The sequence below is a fragment of the Hyla sarda genome, unplaced genomic scaffold, assembly GCF_029499605.1.
Source record: "Hyla sarda isolate aHylSar1 unplaced genomic scaffold, aHylSar1.hap1 scaffold_307, whole genome shotgun sequence".
NCBI lineage: Eukaryota > Metazoa > Chordata > Amphibia > Anura > Hylidae > Hyla > Hyla sarda.
In genome coordinates, this window is record NW_026609792.1 from 336572 (window position 1) to 343247 (window position 6676).

Here is a 6676-nt window from a genome sequence, read left to right on the forward strand (position 1 = left end):
CAGAAGCAATGCATGGTCAATGTACAGCAATGACACACCTGTGTGAACAGCCAGGAGACCCCCCCCCCCCCCCCATGTTATGTTACATAGTTACATAGTTAGTACGGTCGAAAAAAGACATATGTCCATCAAGTTCAACCAGGGAATTAAGGGGTAGGGGTGTGGCGCGATATTGGGGAAGGGATGAGATTTTATATTTCTTCATAAGCATTAATCTTATTTTGTCAATTAGGAACATTCAGGACCCACCCGCTATCAAGGCAGCTGCCTATCATGTCATGCCCTACCTGCACAGGTGTGCTGGCTACTCAAATGATCCAATTAAGGAGGCCATTTAGTCAGCAGCAGCAGAAGTCCTGTGCCTGGACGCTCCAACAGGGGCCAGACACAAGCAGAAGCAGAAGCAGCAGAAGCAGCAGCAGCACCACCTTTTGTTTTTTGGCTGCAGCAGCAGCAGCAAGGCCCACAGGGCTGGCTAGCTGGCTAGCCAGCAAGCAGGTAGCAATGAAAGTAGGAATCTTTCTTTTTAACCCTGTAAGGGGGTGGTGCACTGTACCCGAAGATACTGCCATATCGGGTCAATGCATAGGGCGACGGAAGCAAGCTTCGAAATCGGCCCCCGTTCTCAAAAATCCATTTAATATATGGTCCCCAGATAGGGGACGTATCAGATATTAAACTGATAAGAACAGATACTACACTTGATCTTAGCCAAAAGGCCGAGAAGCGATAACCGTGAAAGGGGCGGGCCCAACAAGGTCCCCTTCATGGGCACTATCACTGCTTGCTGTCAGGGAGGCTGCCAGACAATTTTCCATGCACACTCTGGGCTGGGGGGGCAGTCAACCACCAGTACACACAGCAGAACCTAAACCCATACCATTATTGCTAAGCAGCAAGACAGGGGCCCATTGCACTCCCACGGGGCCTTTTTAAATGCAATCCATAACCCGGATTTGCCAGGAACCCTTCTTACTCCTCCTACTTGCATGTGACACTGGGCTTAGGATCTGCATAGGAAACACACACACAAGCACACACCTACCTTTGTTGCCTGCAGATGCCTCCTTGGCTGTCCCCAAACGGTATCAAACCAACACCCACGGGAAGCTGTAAGCATAGAGGACATGCCTGCACCCCATTGGACTTACCTGTGTGGGTTAAATCCGGGTTATTTGACAACCTATGGCGGTGATGGTTCTGCTCAGGCAGAGCAGTGCTGATGCTCCTCATAAAGCTGTCGCTGCTGTGAAGGTTCTAGGTGACATCACAAATCCCTATGGTTACATACACAACAAAGCTGGGTTGTTGTTGTTTACACTCTGCAAGGCCTGTGGAAGTGAGTGACATCATAGCACTGTAGTTCTGAGGGTTCTAGATGGATGCAACAATCTCCTGTTGCTTCTATGAAGGCCGTAATAGACGACATCACCAAACAGCTCCATAGTCACATACACAGCAAAGGAGAGATGTTGTTTACACCTAGTGATGTCAGTGGTATTGAGTGACATCACAGCACAGTGCTAAGGCTCCTGGGCCTGGACACAGCAGCGGCTGCAATATCTCAACGGAGAATACGTTTATATCTATGTGTGTGTGTGCGCGTATATATATATATATATATATATATATATATATATATATATATATATATATATATTTCTCCGCCGAAATCACTTTTAAACCCATTTCCACCTTTTTTTCCCTTCTCTTCCTCTTACTTTTTTTTCACGTTTTTTTACGTTTTTCTCCTTTTCGCCTCTTTTCTGGGCGTATTATTCTTCTTTTTCTTCTTTTTTTTCGTCTAATGCATACCCCATCAGTGCAGCAATGCTTATTCAATACCGCCAGCAGATGGAGACACTGGGGGATAATTTTCTAAGGATTTATACTGATTTTTCCTGTCTGAATTTGTCGCACAGAAAGTTGCAGGCCAAATATGTGTGACATTTCTGCGACTTTAGCTTCTAGAGCATTTTTACAACATTATACATAGGTGCTGAATACATAAAAAGCGACTGTTCAGCAACAGACAAGTCGCATCGGCTGAAAGTAGGCCAGAATGTCAGTCCATGTTGGAGCAGGTTTAGATACAGTCTAAAGCATAGATCTCAAAGTCTGTGCACAGAATTTAGCAAGGGCCTCGCACCTTCTGATGCATCAGGTAGGTGCACAATAGCATAGCCTAACCCTCTGTACTTTGGTCTATATTGATGCGGGACATAGACAGCCAGCTGATGACCAATCCATTAGTGCAATGGATGGCTGGAAGCATTTGTCTTTGCCTTTGCAATACCACAGAAGCAATGCATGGTCAATGTACAGCAATGACACACCTGTGTGAACAGCCAGGAGACCCCCCCCCCCCCCATGTTATGTTACATAGTTACATAGTTAGTACGGTCGAAAAAAGACATATGTCCATCAAGTTCAACCAGGGAATTAAGGGGTAGGGGTGTGGCGCGATATTGGGGAAGGATGAGATTTTATATTTCTTCATAAGCATTAATCTTATTTTGTCAATTAGGAACATTCAGGACCCACCCGCTATCAAGGCAGCTGCCTATCATGTCATGCCCTACCTGCACAGGTGTGCTGGCTACTCAAATGATCCAATTAAGGAGGCCATTTAGTCAGCAGCAGCAGAAGTCCTGTGCCTGGACGCTCCAACAGGGGCCAGACACAAGCAGAAGCAGAAGCAGCAGAAGCAGCAGCAGCACCACCTTTTGTTTTTTGGCTGCAGCAGCAGCAGCAAGGCCCACAGGGCTGGCTAGCTGGCTAGCCAGCAAGCAGGTAGCAATGAAAGTAGGAATCTTTCTTTTTAAACCCTGTAAGGGGGTGGTGCACTGTACCCGAAGATACTGCCATATCGGGTCAATGCATAGGGCGACGGAAGCAAGCTTCGAAATCGGCCCCCGTTCTCAAAAATCCATTTAATATATGGTCCCCAGATAGGGGACGTATCAGATATTAAACTGATAAGAACAGATACTACACTTGATCTTAGCCAAAAGGCCGAGAAGCGATAACCGTGAAAGGGGCGGGCCCAACAAGGTCCCCTTCATGGGCACTATCACTGCTTGCTGTCAGGGAGGCTGCCAGACAATTTTCCATGCACACTCTGGGCTGGGGGGCAGTCAACCACCAGTACACACAGCAGAACCTAAACCCATACCATTATTGCTAAGCAGCAAGACAGGGGCCCATTGCACTCCCACGGGGCCCTTTTAAATGCAATCCATAACCCGGATTTGCCAGGAACCCTTCTTACTCCTCCTACTTGCATGTGACACTGGGCTTAGGATCTGCATAGGAAACACACACACAAGCACACACCTACCTTTGTTGCCTGCAGATGCCTCCTTGGCTGTCCCCAAACGGTATCAAACCAACACCCACGGGAAGCTGTAAGCATAGAGGACATGCCTGCACCCCATTGGACTTACCTGTGTGGGTTAAATCCGGGTTATTTGACAACCTATGGCGGTGATGGTTCTGCTCAGGCAGAGCAGTGCTGATGCTCCTCATAAAGCTGTCGCTGCTGTGAAGGTTCTAGGTGACATCACAAATCCCTATGGTTACATACACAACAAAGCTGGGTTGTTGTTGTTTACACTCTGCAAGGCCTGTGGAAGTGAGTGACATCATAGCACTGTAGTTCTGAGGGTTCTAGATGGATGCAACAATCTCCTGTTGCTTCTATGAAGGCCGTAATAGACGACATCACCAAACAGCTCCATAGTCACATACACAGCAAAGGAGAGATGTTGTTTACACCTAGTGATGTCAGTGGTATTGAGTGACATCACAGCACAGTGCTAAGGCTCCTGGGCCTGGACACAGCAGCGGCTGCAATATCTCAACGGAGAATACGTTTATATCTATGTGTGTGTGTGCGCGTATATATATATATATATATATATATATATATATATATATATATATTTCTCCGCCGAAATCACTTTTAAACCCATTTCCACCTTTTTTTCCCTTCTCTTCCTCTTACTTTTTTTTCAAGTTTTTTTACGTTTTTCTCCTTTTCGCCTCTTTTCTGGGCGTATTATTCTTCTTTTTCTTCTTTTTTTTCGTCTAATGCATACCCCATCAGTGCAGCAATGCTTATTCAATACCGCCAGCAGATGGAGACACTGGGGGATAATTTTCTAAGGATTTATACTGATTTTTCCTGTCTGAATTTGTCGCACAGAAAGTTGCAGGCCAAATATGTGTGACATTTCTGCGACTTAGCTTCTAGAGCATTTTTACAACATTATACATAGGTGCTGAATACATAAAAAGCGACTGTTCAGCAACAGACAAGTCGCATCGGCTGAAAGTAGGCCAGAATGTCAGTCCATGTTGGAGCAGGTTTAGATACAGTCTAAAGCATAGATCTCAAAGTCTGTGCACAGAATTTAGCAAGGGCCTCGCACCTTCTGATGCATCAGGTAGGTGCACAATAGCATAGCCTAACCCTCTGTACTTTGGTCTATATTGATGCGGGACATAGACAGCCAGCTGATGACCAATCCATTAGTGCAATGGATGGCTGGAAGCATTTGTCTTTGCCTTTGCAATACCACAGAAGCAATGCATGGTCAATGTACAGCAATGACACACCTGTGTGAACAGCCAGGAGACCCCCCCCCCCCCATGTTATGTTACATAGTTACATAGTTAGTACGGTCGAAAAAAGACATATGTCCATCAAGTTCAACCAGGGAATTAAGGGGTAGGGGTGTGGCGCGATATTGGGGAAGGGATGAGATTTTATATTCTTCATAAGCATTAATCTTATTTTGTCAATTAGGAACATTCAGGACCCACCCGCTATCAAGGCAGCTGCCTATCATGTCATGCCCTACCTGCACAGGTGTGCTGGCTACTCAAATGATCCAATTAAGGAGGCCATTTAGTCAGCAGCAGCAGAAGTCCTGTGCCTGGACGCTCCAACAGGGGCCAGACACAAGCAGAAGCAGAAGCAGCAGAAGCAGCAGCAGCACCACCTTTTGTTTTTTGGCTGCAGCAGCAGCAGCAAGGCCCACAGGGCTGGCTAGCTGGCTAGCCAGCAAGCAGGTAGCAATGAAAGTAGGAATCTTTCTTTTTAACCCTGTAAGGGGGTGGTGCACTGTACCCGAAGATACTGCCATATCGGGTCAATGCATAGGGCGACGGAAGCAAGCTTCGAAATCGGCCCCCGTTCTCAAAAATCCATTTAATATATGGTCCCCAGATAGGGGACGTATCAGATATTAAACTGATAAGAACAGATACTACACTTGATCTTAGCCAAAAGGCCGAGAAGTGATAACCGTGAAAGGGGCGGGCCCAACAAGGTCCCCTTCATGGGCACTATCACTGCTTGCTGTCAGGGAGGCTGCCAGACAATTTTCCATGCACACTCTGGGCTGGGGGGCAGTCAACCACCAGTACACACAGCAGAACCTAAACCCATACCATTATTGCTAAGCAGCAAGACAGGGGCCCATTGCACTCCCACGGGGCCTTTTTAAATGCAATCCATAACCCGGATTTGCCAGGAACCCTTCTTACTCCTCCTACTTGCATGTGACACTGGGCTTAGGATCTGCATAGGAAACACACACACAAGCACACACCTACCTTTGTTGCCTGCAGATGCCTCCTTGGCTGTCCCCAAACGGTATCAAACCAACACCCACGGGAAGCTGTAAGCATAGAGGACATGCCTGCACCCCATTGGACTTACCTGTGTGGGTTAAATCCGGGTTATTTGACAACCTATGGCGGTGATGGTTCTGCTCAGGCAGAGCAGTGCTGATGCTCCTCATAAAGCTGTCGCTGCTGTGAAGGTTCTAGGTGACATCACAAATCCCTATGGTTACATACACAACAAAGCTGGGTTGTTGTTGTTTACACTCTGCAAGGCCTGTGGAAGTGAGTGACATCATAGCACTGTAGTTCTGAGGGTTCTAGATGGATGCAACAATCTCCTGTTGCTTCTATGAAGGCCGTAATAGACGACATCACCAAACAGCTCCATAGTCACATACACAGCAAAGGAGAGATGTTGTTTACACCTAGTGATGTCAGTGGTATTGAGTGACATCACAGCACAGTGCTAAGGCTCCTGGGCCTGGACACAGCAGCGGCTGCAATATCTCAACGGAGAATACGTTTATATCTATGTGTGTGTGTGCGCGTATATATATATATATATATATATATATATATATATTTTCTCCGCCGAAATCACTTTTAAACCCATTTCCACCTTTTTTTCCCTTCTCTTCCTCTTACTTTTTTTTCACGTTTTTTTACGTTTTTCTCCTTTTCGCCTCTTTTCTGGGCGTATTATTCTTCTTTTTCTTCTTTTTTTTCGTCTAATGCATACCCCATCAGTGCAGCAATGCTTATTCAATACCGCCAGCAGATGGAGACACTGGGGGATAATTTTCTAAGGATTTATACTGATTTTTCCTGTCTGAATTTGTCGCACAGAAAGTTGCAGGCCAAATATGTGTGACATTTCTGCGACTTTAGCTTCTAGAGCATTTTTACAACATTATACATAGGTGCTGAATACATAAAAAGCGACTGTTCAGCGACAGACAAGTCGCATCGGCTGAAAGTAGGCCAGAATGTCAGTCCATGTTGGAGCAGGTTTAGATACAGTCTAAAGCATAGATCTCAAAGT

The 6676-nt window shown here is 46.1% G+C and overlaps 3 non-coding genes across 3 annotated transcripts; all 3 read right to left on the reverse strand.

The window, feature by feature from the left end:
• Positions 1-540: 540 nt before the first annotated feature.
• Positions 541-731, reverse strand: LOC130328361 (U2 spliceosomal RNA). Its single transcript, XR_008872370.1, has one exon. It is a non-coding gene; the product is annotated as a U2 spliceosomal RNA (small nuclear RNA).
• A 2105-nt stretch (positions 732-2836) lies between these two features.
• Positions 2837-3027, reverse strand: LOC130328362 (U2 spliceosomal RNA). The gene has a single exon (XR_008872371.1). It is a non-coding gene; the product is annotated as a U2 spliceosomal RNA (small nuclear RNA).
• Positions 3028-5118: 2091 nt separating this feature from the next.
• Positions 5119-5309, reverse strand: LOC130328365 (U2 spliceosomal RNA). Its single transcript, XR_008872373.1, has one exon. It is a non-coding gene; the product is annotated as a U2 spliceosomal RNA (small nuclear RNA).
• Positions 5310-6676: the final 1367 nt, after the last annotated feature.